At 41.2% G+C, this 18205-nt stretch overlaps 1 protein-coding gene and 2 long non-coding RNA genes across 9 annotated transcripts in view; 2 read left to right on the plus strand and 1 right to left on the minus strand.

The window, feature by feature from the left end:
• On the plus strand, positions 1–15092 carry LOC109251513 (uncharacterized). Its single transcript, XR_002073550.2, has 4 exons — positions 1–112; positions 149–198; positions 9220–9682; positions 11764–15092. It is a non-coding gene; the product is annotated as an uncharacterized LOC109251513 (long non-coding RNA).
• LOC128778074 (uncharacterized) lies at positions 13012–17924 on the minus strand. The gene is made up of 2 exons (XR_008423468.1): positions 17824–17924; positions 13012–16709 (listed from the first exon to the last, which is right to left on the minus strand). It is a non-coding gene; the product is annotated as an uncharacterized LOC128778074 (long non-coding RNA).
• ZNF567 (zinc finger protein 567) overlaps positions 17898–18205 on the plus strand; it is a 20884-nt gene continuing 20576 nt past the window's right edge. For 5 of the 7 annotated variants that reach the window (XM_019423026.2, XM_019423025.2, XM_053906352.1 and 2 more), the window contains exon 1: positions 17898–18152. The gene's annotated coding sequence lies outside the window, so the exon portion shown is untranslated. The remainder of the gene's footprint in view (positions 18153–18205) is intronic. The other 2 variants (XM_019423029.2, XM_019423028.2) reach the window with 2 other exon arrangements.

Raw genomic sequence — 18205 nt, forward strand, 5'->3', positions numbered from 1 at the left:
TTCAGGCCTGGCACCGTGGCTGTCCCTACTCCCTCAACGTGGACGCCCACGTGCTGTGGTTTGAGAGGATTGTTGTTGTCTGGTGCGGAGGGATCCGGCTTTCATCTGTAAGGTAGCGGTGCGGAAGGATCCGGCTTTCATCTGTAAGGTGGCGGTGCGAGATACGTTGTCTGAGTCGGAAGGTGCGAGTGCCCGAGGGTGAGTCGGCACAAGAGGAAGAGGCTGTACGTTACACCGACTGAGTTGTCATATACGCGAGGAAACTCGTTTGTGAAACGTTTTTGAGGCCGTTTGAAATAGCGGTCGTGCTGTAGACCCGTGTGAGTTCACGCGGTGAACACGGCCACGTTCAGTGATTATGAGGTGGTGTAATATGACGTGGCTTATGCGTGAGGGGCCATTTGAGACAGTGTGATTGATTACGCCCGCTTGCGGGCGACGAGGCTATCCGAGCAGTGACCTTGTAACATTCTGTGGGAGGCTGTTTGTGTTGAGTCTACCATACTAGCAGGAGCGGTTGGCTGTAGTGAGTGTCGCGAGAAGGAAGGAAGCTGGACCTGCCCGAGACCCGGGGGACCCAGAGGGGCGGGGCGAGCGCGTACTGAGCCTTGCATATATGCGTGGGAGAGGCATGAAGCGACGTGTGACGTCTAAGTGTGTGTGAGATACCAGAATTGACTGAGAGGGGTGGAAGCTAGTACAGATTACCTGCCAGAAGGGACAGATCTAAAGATTTCTAACCTTGTTGAAAGTCCAGAAACCCCATCCCAAATTATGATGTGAGGAAATGTATCTGTGACAAGTGATTGTTTCTGAGTCTGATTCTTGGTTACGTGTATGAGATGGTTTGCACTTGATATTGTCCAAGGTGTTGAGTGAAATATACAAAGTATGTGAAAGTGATGTGTTACTGTACCCAAGTCTCGGATGAATTGTATGACAGTGAAAGGGCAGGTGATTACAACGTTGTAACTTTGAGGTTGATATATGTGAGCCTTAACTGAGTGTGACTCATGTGAGGGATTTGTTTAATTTGTTTTTGTGTGTTTTGATGCAACTTACGCAAGTTAGAAATCTGGATGGAAGATGGAGTGGTTATTATCTGAATGTAGTAACTATATGAGACATTGCAGTATTCTGGAGTGTGTGAAATTGAGTATGTGGTGATACCTACTCTAACCCTCTTTACTTATCTCTAGAAAGATAATGATAATTAAGTTTCCTGGAGCATTGGTTTTAACTTGAAAATTAAATTTCCAAGGGAAATTTTAAAAAACCTAACTATAACTTAAAACATGATTTTAAAAATATGAAATAATTTGAGGCACCTGGGTGACTCAGTGGCTTGAACCTCAGACTCTTGATTTCGGCACAGGTCATGATCCCAGGGTCATGGGATTGCAACCTGATGGGGCTCTGTGCCAAGCGTGGAGCCTGCTTAAGATTCTCCCTCTGTCTCTCTCTGCTCCTCTCCCCCACGCTCGCTCTCTCTAAAATAAATTTTAAGGGGCACCTGAGTGGCTCAGTCAAACATCTGACTTCTGCTCAGGTCATGATATCATGGTTGGTGAGTTTGAGCCCCGTGACAGCATAGAGCCTGGAACCTGCTTCTGCGTCTCCTTCTCTCTCTGCCCCTCCCCTGCTTGCACTCTCTCTCAAAAATAAACATAAAATTTTTTAATTAAAAAAGTAAAATAAGTTTTAAAAATGTGAAGTAATTTATTGTGATGAATGCAAAATGATCATGAAAGTTTTTTTTTTTTTTAATCTCTGTTATAGAGTAACTGGGAGTATGGTTGGTATTCTTTGGTGGAAGTGAAATAGGTGGGAAGTCTACTAAGTTCTTAATCTGTATAAGTGAGAGTTCTAGGTGAAGTGAACAAAAGCATAAAAGCAGTTATGGCCCTTCAGTCAATTCTCAGACTTGACCCTTGCATATACAGATACAGAACCCCTTGAATGAAAAACCCTTGTCACACTGTTAGAAATGTATGCTGATAACTTTCCCCCATGCCTTCCCAAAGGAACCCACAGCCTTTACCAGGTGATTGGATAGTAAGGAAAAGGAAATAATCAGACCCTGGACACTGGTTTTGAGCTGACACAAATTCCAGGAGACCCCAAACCTCATTGGTCTACCAATCAGAGTAGGGGCTTATAGAGGTCAGGTGAGCGATGGAGTTTTAGCTAAGGTCCATCTCATAGCAGACCCAATGGGTGTCTGAACCCATGAACCCATCGTGTGTTTTTCCCCCAATTCTGTAATGGATAATTGGAATAGGTATACTCAGCAACTGTCTCTCTGGCCTGTTGAGTGAGGGCTAATATAATGGGAAAGGACAAGTAGAAATTACTAAAAAAAAAATAATAAACCAAAAGAAATATTACATGCTTGGAGGGATTGCAGAGATTAGTGCCACCATTAAGAACTTTAAAGATGCAGGGGTGGTGATTCCCACCGTATCGCCATTCAACTTGCCTATTTGGCCTCTGCAGAGGAGGGATCTTGGAGAATGACTGTGGATTATCATAAGCTTAATCAGGTGGTAACTCCAATTGCAGCTATTCTGGCAGATGTGGTTTCATTGCTTGAGCAAATTAACGCATCCCCTGGTACCTGCTATGCAATTACTAACAATTCCCCCCCCCCCATCCCTGTTAATAAAGACTACCAGAAGCAGCTGTTTTCAGTTGGCAAGAACAAGCAATATATCTTCAATGTCCTACCTCAGCAGTACATCAGCTCTCCAGCCCTATAATTTAGTTTACAGGGATGATAATTTAGTTCACAGGGATCTTAATTATCTTTTCCTTACACAAGGTGTTACACTGATCAATTACATTTGATGACATTATGCCTATAGGACCTAGTGAGCAAGAATTGGCAACCACTCTAGATTTACTGATAAGACATCTGTATGTCGGGGTTGGGAAATAAATCCAACAAGAATTTAGAAGCATTCTACAACCTCAGTGACATTTCTAGGGATCAAGTGGTGTGGGACATGTCATGATATGCCTTTTATTTTTTTTTATTTTATTTATTTATTTTTTCAATATATGAAATTTATTGTCAAATTGGTTTCCATTTTGAGCACCTTTTGATGCTCATCCCAAAAGTTGCCCTCCTCAATACCCATCACCCACCCTCCCCTCCCTCCCACCCCCCAATGATATCCCTTTTAAAGTGAAGGATAGGGGAGCCTGGGTGGCTCAGTTAGTTAACCCTCTGACTCTTGATTTTGGCTCAGGTCAGGATTTCACGGTTCATGAGGCTCTGGGTTGACAGCTATTGGAATTCTCTGTTTCCCTCTCTCTCTACTCCTCCACCCATGTGCTTGTGCATGCGCTCTCTCTTCTCAAAAATAAAGTGAAGGATAAGTCATTGTATTCTGGCTCCTCCTACAAGTAAGAAAGAGTCACAAAGCCTCGTGAACCTTTGGATTTTGGAGCAACATATTCCTCATTTGGGTGTGTTACTTTGGCCCACTTATCAATTGACATGAAAAGCTGCAGATTTTGAGTAAGGTCCAGAACAAGAGAAGCCTCTGTGACTCTGCAACGGGTCCAAATTGTTGTGCAAGCACTTTGCCACTTGGGCCATAAGGACTAGTAGATCCAATGGTGTTTGAGGTATCAGAGGCAGATAGTGATGCTGTCTAGAGCCTTTGGCAGGACCCAAAGGTGGGTCACAGCACAGGCCCTTAGAATTTTGAAGCAAAGCACTGCCGTTCTTTGTAGTTAACTACTCTCCGTCTGAGAAACAAATTTTGGCCTGCTACTGGGCCTTAGAGATTAAACACTAAACCATTGGCCACCAAGTTACCACATGACCTGAGCTGCCCATCATGAACTGGGTGTAGTCTGACCCAACAAGCCATTGTTAGGTGTACATAGCAGCACTCCCATAAAGTGATGTATAAGTGATTAGGCCAAGGGTGCCCTGAAGGCACAAGTAATCCTCCTATTGGGCAGAGCTTTGAGCAGTGCACCTTGTTGTTATCTTTATTTTTATTTTATTTTTTTGCTTGGAAGAAGAAATGGCCAGATGTGCAATTACATAGCAATTCACGGGCTGTGGTCAGTGGTTTGGCTGGATGGTAGGAAGGGAACATGATTGGAAAATGCTAAGGGAACATGCCAAGGAAATCTCAGAAAGATGGACAGACCTCTCTGAAGGGTAAAAGTGAAGCTATTTGTGTCCCATGCTAAATGCTCAGCAGAGGATTTTAATAAAGTGGATAGGATGACCCAGTCTGTGGACACAGTCAGTTTCTTTCCTCAGCCATCCCTGTCATCATCCAATGAGCTCTTGAACAAAGTGGTGATTATGCATGGTTCAGCAACATGGGTTTCCAGTCACTAAGGCCAGCCTAGTTATAGCCACTGCTGAATGCTCAGTCAGCCAGCAGCAGAGACCAACACTGAATCCTCAATTTGGCGCCATTCTCTGATGGCAGGTTGATTACATTGGATGTTTCCATCATGGAAATGGCAGCAATTTTTTCTTATCGGAAAAGACACTCTGGATACAGATTTGCCTTTACCACACATAATGCTTCTGCCAAAACTATCAATGGACTTACAAAATGCCTTATCCATTATCATGGTATTCTACACAGCATTGCTTCTGATCAAGGAACTCATGCCATAGTAATTGAAGTGCCGCAGTGGGCCCATCCTCATGGAATTCACTGGTCTTACCAAGTTCCCCACCATTCTGAAGCTGCTGGCTTGACAGAACAATGGAATGATATTTTGAAGACTCGGTTACAATGCCAGCTAGATGGCAGTATCTGACAGGGGCATGGTTCTGCAGAAGGCTGTATATGCTCTGGTATCAGCATCCAATATCTGGTACTGTTTCTCCCACAGCCAAGATTCACAAAGCCAGGAATCAAGGGGTAGAAATGGGAGTGACACCACTCACTATTACCCCTAGTAACCCAACAGCAAAATCTTTGCTTCCCTCCCCACAACCTGTACTCTGCTGCCTAGAGGACTTAGTTCCAAAAGGAGGAATGCTTTCACCAGGAGATACAATGGTTCCATTTAAGACTGCTACCCAGCCACTTTGGGTTTCTCATCCCTCTGAATCAAAAGGCAAAGAAGGAAGTAAGTGTGCTGGTTGGGGTGAATGATCTTGACTACCAAGGGGTGGTTGGACTGCTGCTCCACAAGGGAGATGAGGAAGAGTATGTCTAAATTACAGGAGATCCTTTTGGGCATCTCTCTCTCATTTTTTATTATTTATTATTTTTTTTAAGTTTATTTTTGAGAGAGACAGAGTGCTAGCAGGGGAGGGTCAGAGAAAGAGGGAGACACAGAATCCAAAGCAGGTTCCAGGATCCTCGCTGTCAGCACATGAGCCTGACGCAGGGCTTGAGCCCACGAACCATGAGATCATGACCTGAGCTGAAGTCCGGTGCTTAACTGACTGAGCCACCCAGGAACCCCCTCTCTCTTTTTTAAATGTATCTATCTATCTATCTATCTATCTATCTATCTATTTATTTAAGTAATTGCTACACCCAATGTGGGGCTTGAACTCACAACCCTGAGGTGAAAAGTCACACGCTCTTCCAACTGGGCCAGCCAGGCACCCCACTTTGGGGCATCTCTTAATATTACCATGCCCTATGTTTCAAGTGGATGGCAAACTACAAACTATAAAGGCAGGATTACTCATGGGCCAGACTCCAAGTATAAATGTTTGGGTCACTCTACCAAGTAAAGAACTATGACCAGCTGAGGTGCTTGCTGAGGGCAAAGGGAATATGCAATGGGTGGTGGAGGAAGGTAGTTTTAAATGCCCACTACAACCATGTGACCAGTTTCAGAAACTAGGACTATAATTTTCATGAGTTTTTCTTCCTTATTTTTCTGTGTTTGTATGTATGTATAGAAATATCTTTGTTCCTTTTTTATCCCTTTATCATGTACTATAAGATGTTTTGATCTCATAGTATTTAAGTATTATTAACTTGACATAATATTTAAGCAATGGGATATAAGGGAGAAAAGTAAACATCATGCAAGACTGCACCCTCATCTAGGAGAAGGATTAGTGTGTTTTTTGGTTGTATGCAGGATAGTTGTATCATGTAGATGGAAGTATGACCTTGTTATTGTTTTTATTCAGATATTAAGTATGTTTAGGAAAATACATATAGGTGCCAAGTTGACAAGGGGTGGACTTTTGGTGGCTAATTTTATGTAACTTGGCTAGGCCATGATGCCCAGATATTTGGTCAAATATTCTGGATGTTTCGGGGAAGGTGTTGATTAGATGAGATTAACATTTAAATCAATGGACTTTGAGTAGAGCAGATTGCCCTCCAGAATGTGGGTGGACCTCATCCAATCAGTTGAAGGCCTTAAATAGACTAAAGACTGACTTCTCTCAGAGCAGAAATGGACTCTGACAGCAGAAAGCTTTTTGACTCAAACTACAACTGTTCCCTGGGTGTTCAATCTGCTGACATGACCTGCAGATTTTGGACTTAAGCTTCCATAATCTCATGAGCCAATTCCTTAAAATCTTTCTTTTTTTTTTAATGTTTATTTATTTATTTTTTTTGTGTGAGAGAGAGAGAGAGAGAGAGAGAGAGAGAGAGAGAGAGAGAGACGGAGCATGAGTTGGAGAGGAGCAGAGAGGGAGAGAGACACAGAATCTGAAGCACGCTCCAGGCTCTGAGCCGTCAGCACAGAGCCCGACACAGGGCTTGAACTCATGAACTGTGAGATTGTGACCTGAGCCTAAGTCATACACTTAACTGACTGAGCCACCCAAGCGCCCCCTTAAAACCTCTTTCTTAACCTCTTCTCTCTCTCTCTCTCAGTACACACGCGCGCGCGCGCGCGCACACACACACACACACACACACACACACACACACACCCTGTTGGTTCTTTTTCTCTGGAGAATTCTTCATACACTATTCTAAGTACATGCATTGTCTAATTTAATCCTCATGAGAACGCTGTGAGGGAGGTGTTACCATTCCCAGTTAACTGCTTAAGCAAGTGAGGCATCAAGGACTGAAATAAATTGTGAAATGTCGCAGAGTTCCTGAGAGATTAAACCAGAATTTGAGTTCCCAAGCCCTCAATCTTCTTTTTTAATGTTATATTGAGAGATAGTGTGCATAAGCAGGGAAGGGGCAAAGAGATGGGGAGAGAAAGAATCCCAAGCAGACTTCTTGCTGTCAGCACAGAGCCTGACATGGGGCTGGATCTCATGAAACCATGAGATCATGACCTGAACTGAAATCAAGAGTCAGACACTTAACCAACTGAGTCACCCAGGCACCCCACACTCAGTTTTTATTTAACTAACAGATTCTACTATTTTCCAACTCTATACTTTCTGCTCTCTTTCACTAAGCCATTCCTGATGAGTATCCCTCTTTGACAATTAAATTGAAGCCAAAATTATAATGATTATAATGTGGTCTATCATATCTTATTTACACATTGTTTATTCTGAACGTTTTTTTGTCTAATTATTATCAGGAATTCTTCAGTGAACATCCTTGTAATATTTATTTGTTCATTTTTAATTTTTCCCAAGACAAAGTAGCCTAGAAGTGGGATTTCTGTGTAAGACACTGGACATGCCTGCAGTATGCAAAAATTGTGCCTATGTACTTGGAAGAAACACAAATGAATAAGATATAATTGCTTCCTTTATGTTGTTCATAATCCAACAGGGGAAATAAAAGTAGGTCAAAGGCTGAGCATGACAAAGACCTCTGGAGAAGTACCGATGATCAACCATGGGAGTTGACAAGAAAGAATTCTAACTGTAGCTACATGTCCGAATCCCAAATTATTGTGAATTCACAGGAATTCTGAGTGTGAATTTTCCCTAGTCAAGTTTATGCCTTACAGTTTTGATTCTCTTGATGTTAGATCCAAAGGGAAACTAATGGAACGAGGTGATTCTCTCACTGGTTGCAGGGCATTATGGCTAATAGTTCAGAAGTGAGATAAATCCTTCCATCAAAAAGATGTAAAGCGACTAGACCAAGGTTTGAGCCTCTTAGCTCTTTAGGCAGAACACCCATAAGTATGCTTAGAAACTGTTAGAAGGGAACATAACAGGAATCATTCATAGCCAAGTATATTTAGAATACGCTGAGCTATAGGGGCACCTGGGTAGCTCAGTCCGGTAAGTGGCCAACTTTGGCTCAGGTCATGATTTCATGGTTCGTGATTTCCAGCCCCACGTTGGGCTTTGTGCTGACAGCTCAGAGCCTGGAGCCTGCTTTGGATTCTGTGTCTTCCTTCTCTCTCTGCCTCTCTCCCACCTGCACTCTGTCTCCCTTTCAGAAAAATAAACGTTAAAAAAAAATTAAAAGAATATGCTGAGCTATAAATCTAACATAAAGACCTATAACAGAGACTGTTTTTCACCTATTTTTGAGGAACTTCAATCTAATAAAATTTCTTAGACCATACATTCTAAAATCAAGACATTCTTAGTTCTTGTAAAGAAAATAGGAAATATACTTAAATTTAAATTTATATAAGTTTATGGAAATATACTTAAAATATAAGTATCACAGACTGGAAATCAACAATGTTAACATTTAGAGGTATAAATCCAGATATCTTTCTTTCTTTTTTTTTAAACTTTTTTTTAATGTTTATTTATTTTTGAAAGAGAGAGAGAGACAGACAGAGCATGAGTGGGGAAGGGGCAGAGAGAGAGGGAGACACAGAATCCGAAGCAGGCTCCAGGCTCCGAGCTGTCAGCACAGAGCCCAACGCAGGGCTCGAACTCATGAACCATGAGATCATGACCTGAGCTGAAGTCGGATGCTTAACTGACTGAGCCACCCAGGTGCCCCAGATATTTTTCTTTCTATCACTGATGTCTGGCATTCTATCCATAATGACATATATGTACCTTTTTTTAGTAAATGGGATAGTTGTATATGTTGTATAGTAACCTGATTTAGCCACTGTCAGTGTGTTTTGAATTTTTCTATATTTTTTGGTTATTGTATGATTGAATATCTAATGGCTACTTAAATACCTTATTATGAGGAAGTTTTGGAATTTATTAAATTTGTATATTCTTGCTGGACTGACAAAACTGAACCATACCAGAGAAATTCCTGCCTAGCTCCCATGTCTGGACCACCTTCCCCTTTCTTCCAGGATCATATGGCGCTAGAATTTATGGAATTGGAATGTTTTTGTCATTTGCAGGATTATCACGTCCAAAGATATCCATCAAGTTCTCCCTGGTGAAGAGTGATGTTCAGAAGGATGTAACTACAAGGATGGGATGTTGGAGCCTGTTTTTTCCCATTAAGAAAATTTTGGCTCATTATTTATAATCTGCCTACTGGAAGTATATTCTTTCAATATGAATCTCTGGAGTGCCTTTGAAGAACTGATTTGGCATTTGTACAATTAGAAACAAACAACTGCATTTTGTAATTACTGAGGCTTCATTTTCTTGACACCTAACGTGACTTGATCTTCCTCTGGCCCTCTTACTCTTCCCCGATTGGCATCACCACAGCAGACCTAAGTCCCATTTCAAAATCCTATAGGATTTTATATCTCTAAGCCAGATGTGATTTCCTTATTAGAGGAAAGGAGACAGCCCTGAATGGTAGAGCAAGCAGTGAGTAAACAGGCTCCAGGAAGAGGGAAGCCATTACAGGTAAAAGCCCAGCTGGTGTGAATAGCTAGATCTTTAGGATGTTCGAGAAACTTTCTTTAGCCTAAATTCCCAAAGACACACACCATCATTCCAATTCTGATTGTGTCTGTAGCTACTTCTATAATTCTCTGAGGATTAGCTTTATAGACTTTGTAATTATAAAAGAAATACATACAGAGCATTAAAATTCAGAAAACATGGGGCACCTGGGTGGCTCAGTTGGTTAAGCATCCAACTTTGGCTCAGGTCATGATCTCACGGTTCATGAGTTCAAATCCCTTGTTGGGCTCTCTGCTGTCAGTGCAGAGCCTGCTTCAGATCCTCTGTCCTCCTCTCTCTCTGCGCCTCCCCGGCTCACTCATGTACTCTTTCACTCTCCCTCTCTCAAAAATAAATAAACTTTAAAAAGTGAAATTCAGAAAACAGGGAATCCTAAAATAACAATAGCCCACTGTGAACATTATATTGTAAATCTCTTTACCCTCCTTGTATACACAGACTTTCTTTTCAAAAGTAGAATTGGCTACGTGTTGCTATTCTTCCTTACCTAACACAAGTGAACATTTTTCCATGCCAACAAGTAAAGGTCTATAGCATCCATTGTAATGGCTGTATTTTTTTTTTAATTGACCATGGGGGAAATATAGTTTTATTGATAACCAGGAAATTCTAAACTAACTTTTAGAGTTTTGCAATACGCTAATGACCCAGATGGCTTTTTTTTTAAGTTTATTTATTTTGAGAGAGAGAGAGAGCAGGGAAGGGGCAGAGAGAGAGGGGGAGAGAGAGAATTTGAAGCATGTTCTGCGCTATCAGCACAGAGACTGACTTGGGTCTCAATCTCACGAACCATGAAATCATGACTTGAGCTGAAATCAAGAGTCAGATGCTTAACCAACCGAGCCACCCAGGTGCCCTGTAATGGCTGTATTTTTTAAAGATGGAAGTGTAGGGGTGCCTGGGTGGCTCAGTCAGTTAGGTGTCCGGCTCTTGATTTTCGGCTTAGGTAATGATCTTGCAGTTTGTGGGATCAAACCCTGAGTCGGTCTCTGAGCTGAGAGCACTGAGCCTGCTTGAGATTCTCTTTCTACCCCTCCCCTGCTCTCACACACACACTCTCTCACTCTCTCTCTTTCTCTCTCAAAATAAGTAAATAAACTTAAAAAAAAAAAAGATGGAAGTGTATCTTCAGGGTAAATTCCTAATATTGGATGTCAGGTAAATATATACTTGATCAGCATAGGTTTGAACTGTACAGGTCCACTTATAGGCAATAGCTATTTTATTAGTAAGGATTCTGGTTAACAGTAGGCTATACATTTTGGGGAAGTCAAAAGTTATACATGGATTTTCAACTGCACAGACAATACACATCTGTAATCCCTGTGTTGTTCAGGGTCAAATGTAGATAGTTTTGTTTTATTTTTGTTTTTAATGTATTTTTCTCCTTTTTAAAATTTATTTTATTTATTTTTATTTTAGAGAGAAAAAGAGAGTGAGAGCCAGGGAGAGGGGCAGAGGGAGAGAGAAAAGAGAATCCTAAGCAGGCTCCATGCTCAGTGTGGAGCCCAACACAGGGCTCAATCCCATGACCCTGGGACCATGACATGAGCTGAAATCAAGAGTCAGATGCTCAATGGACTGAGCTACCCAGGTGCTCCTAATGTAGATAGTTTTTAAGCATACTATTATATGCCCCACTGTACCAGCAATATATGACACTGCCTAATCCCCTGTGTATTTTTCTTTTTTTTTTTTTTTTTAATTTTTTTTTTTTTTTAATTTTTTTTTTCCAACGTTCTTTATTTATTTTTGGGACAGAGAGAGACAGAGCATGAACGGGGGAGGGGCAGAGAGAGAGGGAGATACAGAATCGGAAACAGGCTCCAGGCTCCGAGCCATCAGCCCAGAGCCTGACGCGGGGCTCGAACTCACGGACCGCGAGATCGTGACCTGGCTGAAGTCGGACGCTTAACCGACTGCGCCACCCAGGCGCCCCTGTGTATTTGTTTTCTATGACTGCTGTAACAAATCATCACAAACTGGGTGGATTAAAACAATAGGTAATTATTCTCTTACAGTTCTGGGGCTGGAAATCCAAAATCAAGAAGTCATCCAAGCCAGACTTCATCTAAAGACTCTAGGGAAGAATGTATTTTTTGCTTCTTCCAGGTTCTAATGGCTATAGGTATTCCTTGACCTGTGGCCCCATCACTCCAATTTCCGCCTCCATGGTCACATTGCCACCTCTTCCTGTCAAATCTTTCTTTGCTTCACTCTTACAAGAGCACTTGTCATTGGATTTTGGGTTGACCTAGACAATCCAAGATAAACTCTTCATCTCAAGATCCTTAATTATAACTAATTTAATTATTAATTAATTTTCAAATAAAGTAACATAAGTTTCAGAGATTCGGACATGGACATACCTTTTTTGGAAGTCACCATCCAGCCCATTATACCCTGTCTTACTAATAGAATATGTTGTTATCCTTTTAAATTTTGCCATTCTGATAAGGTGGAAAATGGTCCCAGTATCATTTTAATTTGAATTTCTCTTTTCATACATTTAAGTTTTATTTCGCATTTTATTGTGTGTGAATTGTTTGTTCCTTTTAGCCATTTTTTTCTGTCAATATTTTTGGTATTTCCCTAAATTTTAAGAGTTTTTTTAAATTGAGGTATAATTGACATATAACATTAGTTTCAGATGTATAACATAATGATTCAATATTTGTATATATTTTGAAATGAAGAGGTTTTTTTAAATATTAGGAATTCTTATGAACTGAATTATGTCACTCCCACACCCCAATTCATAATGTTGAGGCCCTAATCCCTTGCACCATACTTTAGAATGTGATTTTATTCGGAGATAGGGCCTTTAAAGAGTTAGTTAAGTTAAAATGAGGCTGTTAGGGTAGACCCTAATCCAATCTAACCGGTGTCCTTATTAGGAGATTAGGGTATAAAGAGAGACACACCAGGGATGCATACATACAAAGACCATCTAAGGACACAGAAGGCAGCCGTCTGCAAGCCAAGGAGAAGAGATCTCAGGAGAAAGTCAACTTGCCAACACCTTGATCTCACACTTCCAGACCTGTGAGAAAATTAGTTGCTGTCGTTTAAACCATACCAATTGGTGGTCTTCTATTATGGTAGTCCTAGCAAACTAGTACAGGAATATTAGGCCTTTATTTGTGATGCTTTCTTCTAGGATGTTTACATTCCTACTCTGTTTGGAATTTATTCTTGTGGTATGATGTAAGGTATGGATAGAATTTTATTTTTTTCCAAATGGCAAACCAGGAAACTTGTCCGAGCTATGTGCTTATATTTTAATTTTTTATTTTGAGATCATTGTAGATTTACATGCAGTTGTAAGAATATAGAGATCCCATATAACCTTCACCCAGTTTCCCTCAGTGACAATTTCTTGTAGAACTATAGTGCAATATCATGACCAAGATCTCGATATTGATACAATCCACAGAACTTATTCACATTCTTTGCCAGTTTTACATGCACTGTTTGTGTATCTCTGTGTATATTTAGTTCTGTGTGATTTTATCATTTGTGTAGAGTCATGTGACAACCACTACCATCACTATTCAGAACAGTTCTATCCCAAGGATCCCTTGTGCTACCCTTTTATAGTCATAGCCACCTCCTCTCCACCCAATCCCTGCCATCCTCTAACCTGTTCTCCATCTCTATCTTTTTGCATTTTAAGAATGTTATATAAATGGATTCATACAGATTAGAACTTTATGAGATTGGTTCTTTTTCACTCTGCATGATTCCCTTGAGAACCATCCAAATTGTGTGTTTCAGTGGTTCATTCCTTTTTATTGCCAGTGTTTTGCCATGGTAGAGATATACCCTAGTTTGTTTAACCATTTACCTGTTAAAAGACATCTGGGTTATTTCCAGTTTTTGATTATTACAAATAAAGCTGCTATGAACATTCACATATAGGTGTTTGTATAAACGTATGTTTTCATTTCTCTGGGATAAATGGCCAAGAGTGCAGTTGCTGGGTTGTATGATAAGCTCTGCACTTACTTTTTATTGTGAAACTTCATTTATTTCAACTTTGTTCATTCCCAGCTCTGTGGATAATGAAATTATTCTATTATCCATTGGAATTTACGTTTGCAGCATCATTGGTCACAAGAGAAATGCAAATTAAATACAAATGTACCACTACACACCTATTAGAATTGCTAAAATTCAAAAGACACAATAATAACGCTGATTGGGTGGGGCAACTGGAATGCTCATACACTGCATGTGGGAGTATAAACTGGAAAATTCACTTTCAAACACTATTTTGCAATATTTATTAAAGCTAAACATATGTGTGCTTTCTCACCTAGCAATTCTATTTTTTGAGTACATAATACAAACAGAGCTAATTTCATATGCACACCAAAAGACTGACACAAGAATGTTCATAGCAGCTTTACTCATAATAGCCCAAAACTAGAAACAAATACCCCATCAACAAGAGAATGGAGGTTGCCCCTGGATTGTTCAGTCAGTTGTGTCCGACTCTTGATTTCGGCCCAGGTCATGATCTCAGAGTCGTGGGATCGAGCCCCACGACTCAGCACTGTGTGTGGAGCCTGCTTAGGATTCTCTCTCTCTCCATCTCTTTCTGCCCCTCCCCCATTTGTGTGCATGCGTGCACACACCCTCCCACACACACACACTCTCTCTCTCTTCCCCAAAATAAACATTTAAAATAAGGAAAATAAATCATACATGCTCAGTAAATGGCAGATCTATGTTTTGAATCCACATTTCTCTAACTACAAAACCAGTTCTCTTTCAATTCTGGTTTTTGCCCCAGAAGCCCAGATTTTATTATATTAAATGAAACCCTAGCACAAGTAATTCATTTAAACAAATACAACTTGTTCTAAATTGGTAGATTTAAAAGACTGATGATGCCTTATATTATAGTAAAAGAGACACTCTTATGGTATGTTGGTGAAAATTTAAGCAGAGCAATTGATGAAGATGATGTAAGTCAGTTTTAACTGTGAAAGCCTCATTCTCAACAATATTTAAGACTCTGTTCAAAAGATATAATTATATGTGTGCACAAAAAGGAGTGTGCAGTGAAACACTATGCAATATTGGGGAAAGCAGCTAAATATCCTTCAATAGGGAAATGGTTACATAGTATATCCAGACAATGTAGTCAAAACATTATGATAGATTGTAATTTGATGACATGAAAAACTGTTCACTGTATTTTGTCAGGTGAAGAAGGCAGATTACAAAACAGTATTATAGTATGATTCTGTTTTGAATGAACAAATCCTATGTGCCTATATCCATGTGTTAATTCACAGAGAAATATGAAATGATTTAGAATAAAATGTTCAAATAAGCTGTTTCTAAATGAGCATTATTTTGAGCTTTTCTGTATTTTCTAAATTTCTGACTAACAATCAGAAAAAATAATAGAGCTAATCCCTCCCTCTTTGAGAGCAGAAGAAATAATAGGAGATGTATATGAAACATGGAGTGTAGTGCAGTAGTGGTTTAAATTCTGGCTTAGGGTGGCCTGAAGTTTCTTCATAGATGTGAAGCCTTTCGGATGAATAACTCAACTACTACCTTAAAGATCCTAAACCTTGAAACTAAGATTTTATTACACATTGGATTCCTCTTCCTGGTTGCCCCTCACCTAGGCTCAGATCTATTATTGCCTGCCAGTCCCTCCACCAGTCATTGCTCCAACAAGGAAATCACATCTGCCTTGGAAATTAATTAATATTAAACCCTGCACATAGAAGAAATGGAACTTAGGCCTGATGTGGCTGTGTAGAAATACAGACCATTCCCTTGATCATTAGGCAGAAAAGGAAGTTGAGAAAGTAATCTGAAGGATCAGGATGATGACAATTTAGAAAACACAGCAGAGATGCCCGTTTCTACTTCCAGGAATCTTAAATCAATCCTTCAGAAAATTAGCTAAGTACCCTAAAGAGTCACAGTGAAGAAAGATGGCTCTAGGATGCAGACTTTGAATTGGAAAAGGGAAAAGAGATACCATAATCCAGGAGACCCAGTTGATTAAATAAATACATATAGATCCTTTATCACACCCTTGAACAAATTCTTCAGAGTGGGGTGAGTTATCTATACTCCACTCAGCAGAAGTCAATTCCACATTCCTGGGTCTACATACCCCTAAAATGACTGGAACTCATGTCCTGATAAGGTTCTAGAAGGGAATGCAAAGTTGGTGAAGACATGGGAGCTGGACAGTAAGAAGGAGCTGCTCAGCAAAGTTAATAGTTAAATAAACTACAAAATATCCATGTAAAAGAATATTAAGATAAATCCAAAGCTGTAGGAAGTAATTAAGGATATAGAAAAATTTCAAGATATAACACCAGTAGAGAAATCACTTTACAAAACAGATTAACAAATACAATTATACCAATATTGAGTGATACAAAAAAAAGTCAAAAAAGTTAAACAACTGTTTCAGTTATCTGTTGCTATGTAACCATTCCAAAAGTTTGTGGCTTAAAAAACATTCATTAGCTCATTATTCTGGGGTTGGCAATTTGGGCTTGGTTTGGCTGAGTGGGTCTACTGATTCCACTCATCTAATAGCAGCCAGTGGTTTGGTGGGGGCTGGATGGTCCAAGATGGTCTCTGAAATATCTGGTAGCTGTTGCTGTCAGCTGGGCCTCTGTCTCCAGGTGATCTTCTATCTTCAAGCAAGCTAGTCATAACCTTCAGTAAAAGGTGGCCTCAGGGCAGGAAGAGGAAAAGAGCGGACCTCCTAAGGTTTTGTCTCACAAATCTTACAATGTCACTTCCACCACAGGCTTTTTGTCAAAGTCCATCAAAAGGCCCTGCCTACTAGTAACCTAACCATTTCAGAACAATTACTCCCTTTTCTGAAAAACAAAGAGAACAAGGAGAACAAAATCCCTGACCTTAAGCTTGGTTTCAGATATGCCCAGTAATGTTTTCCTTTATTCAGAGCTCTTCTCTCAGTGAACAGCACTGTAGGGAAAGGGAAGGGGCATGGGAAGGGTAGGAATCATTAAGACACCAGACCTTTCTTGGAGCACTGACTAGCTAAATTGGAAGAAATTCTTCAACACCACACAATCTCTCACCATCTGTCACACACATACTGGACAGAAGTAAAAGGGAGATGGGGAGTACTGCTAATCCTTTTTAGTATCAAAGGGAAAAGCCAGGGTCACTGATACCAGGGCTGAAAACTTTCCAAGTTCACAGCAAGTTTCCTGGGGAGACAGCTTTGGGAATGATGTGGTTCTGAAACATGGAACTTGACCCCAGCTCTCAAGGGAGATCCTCTAAGGAAGGAATGGCACTCCTAGGCTCTCCAAACTCTGCCTAAAGGACTCTTCCAATTCTAAAATTTCATTCCAAAAACTGGTTTGTGCTTTTTTGCTTGCATGTAACTTTATACTACCACTCAAATATCGGACTCCCTTTGGTGACCATTTCTCTGCAGCTGGGGTCCATGGCTGTAAAGCAAGAGAAAAAAAAAAAAAAAAAAAAAAGCAGCAGCAGGGAACCCAGGAATACAGATCCTAAAAAAGGTTAGAACCTAAAATTGGCCCCTAGATGGGCAACACTCACTTTACTGATACCCCACTGTGTTAAGCAGGAAGCTAGGCACTGGACGTTGTGGGGGGGGGGGGGGGAGGGAGGCGGTGCCCTGACGAAGGCAACTGAGACCATGCTTTAGTCCAAGGTTGACTCAGGTTAATACAGGCATCGCAGTCTTCACAAGCGCAGATATACTCTCAAAAAGGTCTTCAAAAGACCCCTCAGTCCCGACGTTAAACCCAGAACTGAAGAAATGAAGCTCTATGCCATTACACAACCGAACTCGTACCAGTCAGAGCATTAAAAGCTTCTTCCATCACATTAGGTAACAGCACTGTCTTATGATGGGCGGTCTCAAACCCCACAGTGTCACGTGCCTCACACAACAGCGGACCAGTCACCCCAAACGTTCCGCATCCGCGTTGGGACGTACACGCACAATCACACACCTGTCACGGCCTCAGCACCGCCCACACTCTCATTCGTCTTCGTCACCGCCACAAACGCTCACACACAAACACCCATACACAGGCCTGAGCTCCAGGCTCAACGCGCCCTGTCTGCACTTTGGGGGCTCGGGGCTTCCTCACTGGGCGCGCCCGCCACGCCCAGACTCCGGCGGCCACTCGGAGCGCGAAGACTTTGAGGGATAACCAGAGAGGACCCAGGGCTCAAAGTTCTTTTCAAAAGCTGCACAGGGGCTTTGGGAAATGTAGTTCAAGGCTGGAAAAGCCCGGATGTCGAGCGCGCGCAAGGAGGCTGCGGCTTCAAAGACTGAGCCGCAGAGACACTTGGGAGGTACAGCTCGCGCGGGAGTACGCAGGCGCAGACCGCTGGCCAGTGGTCGAAGGTGAGGCTGGTGGGTCCTACGGAGGCGGTGGAGGCGGGTGATGGCGGGACCTG

Source organism: Panthera pardus, unplaced genomic scaffold (assembly GCF_024362965.1).
Source record: "Panthera pardus isolate Hobbes unplaced genomic scaffold, ASM2436296v1 HiC_scaffold_18, whole genome shotgun sequence".
Taxonomy (NCBI): Eukaryota; Metazoa; Chordata; class Mammalia; order Carnivora; family Felidae; genus Panthera; species Panthera pardus.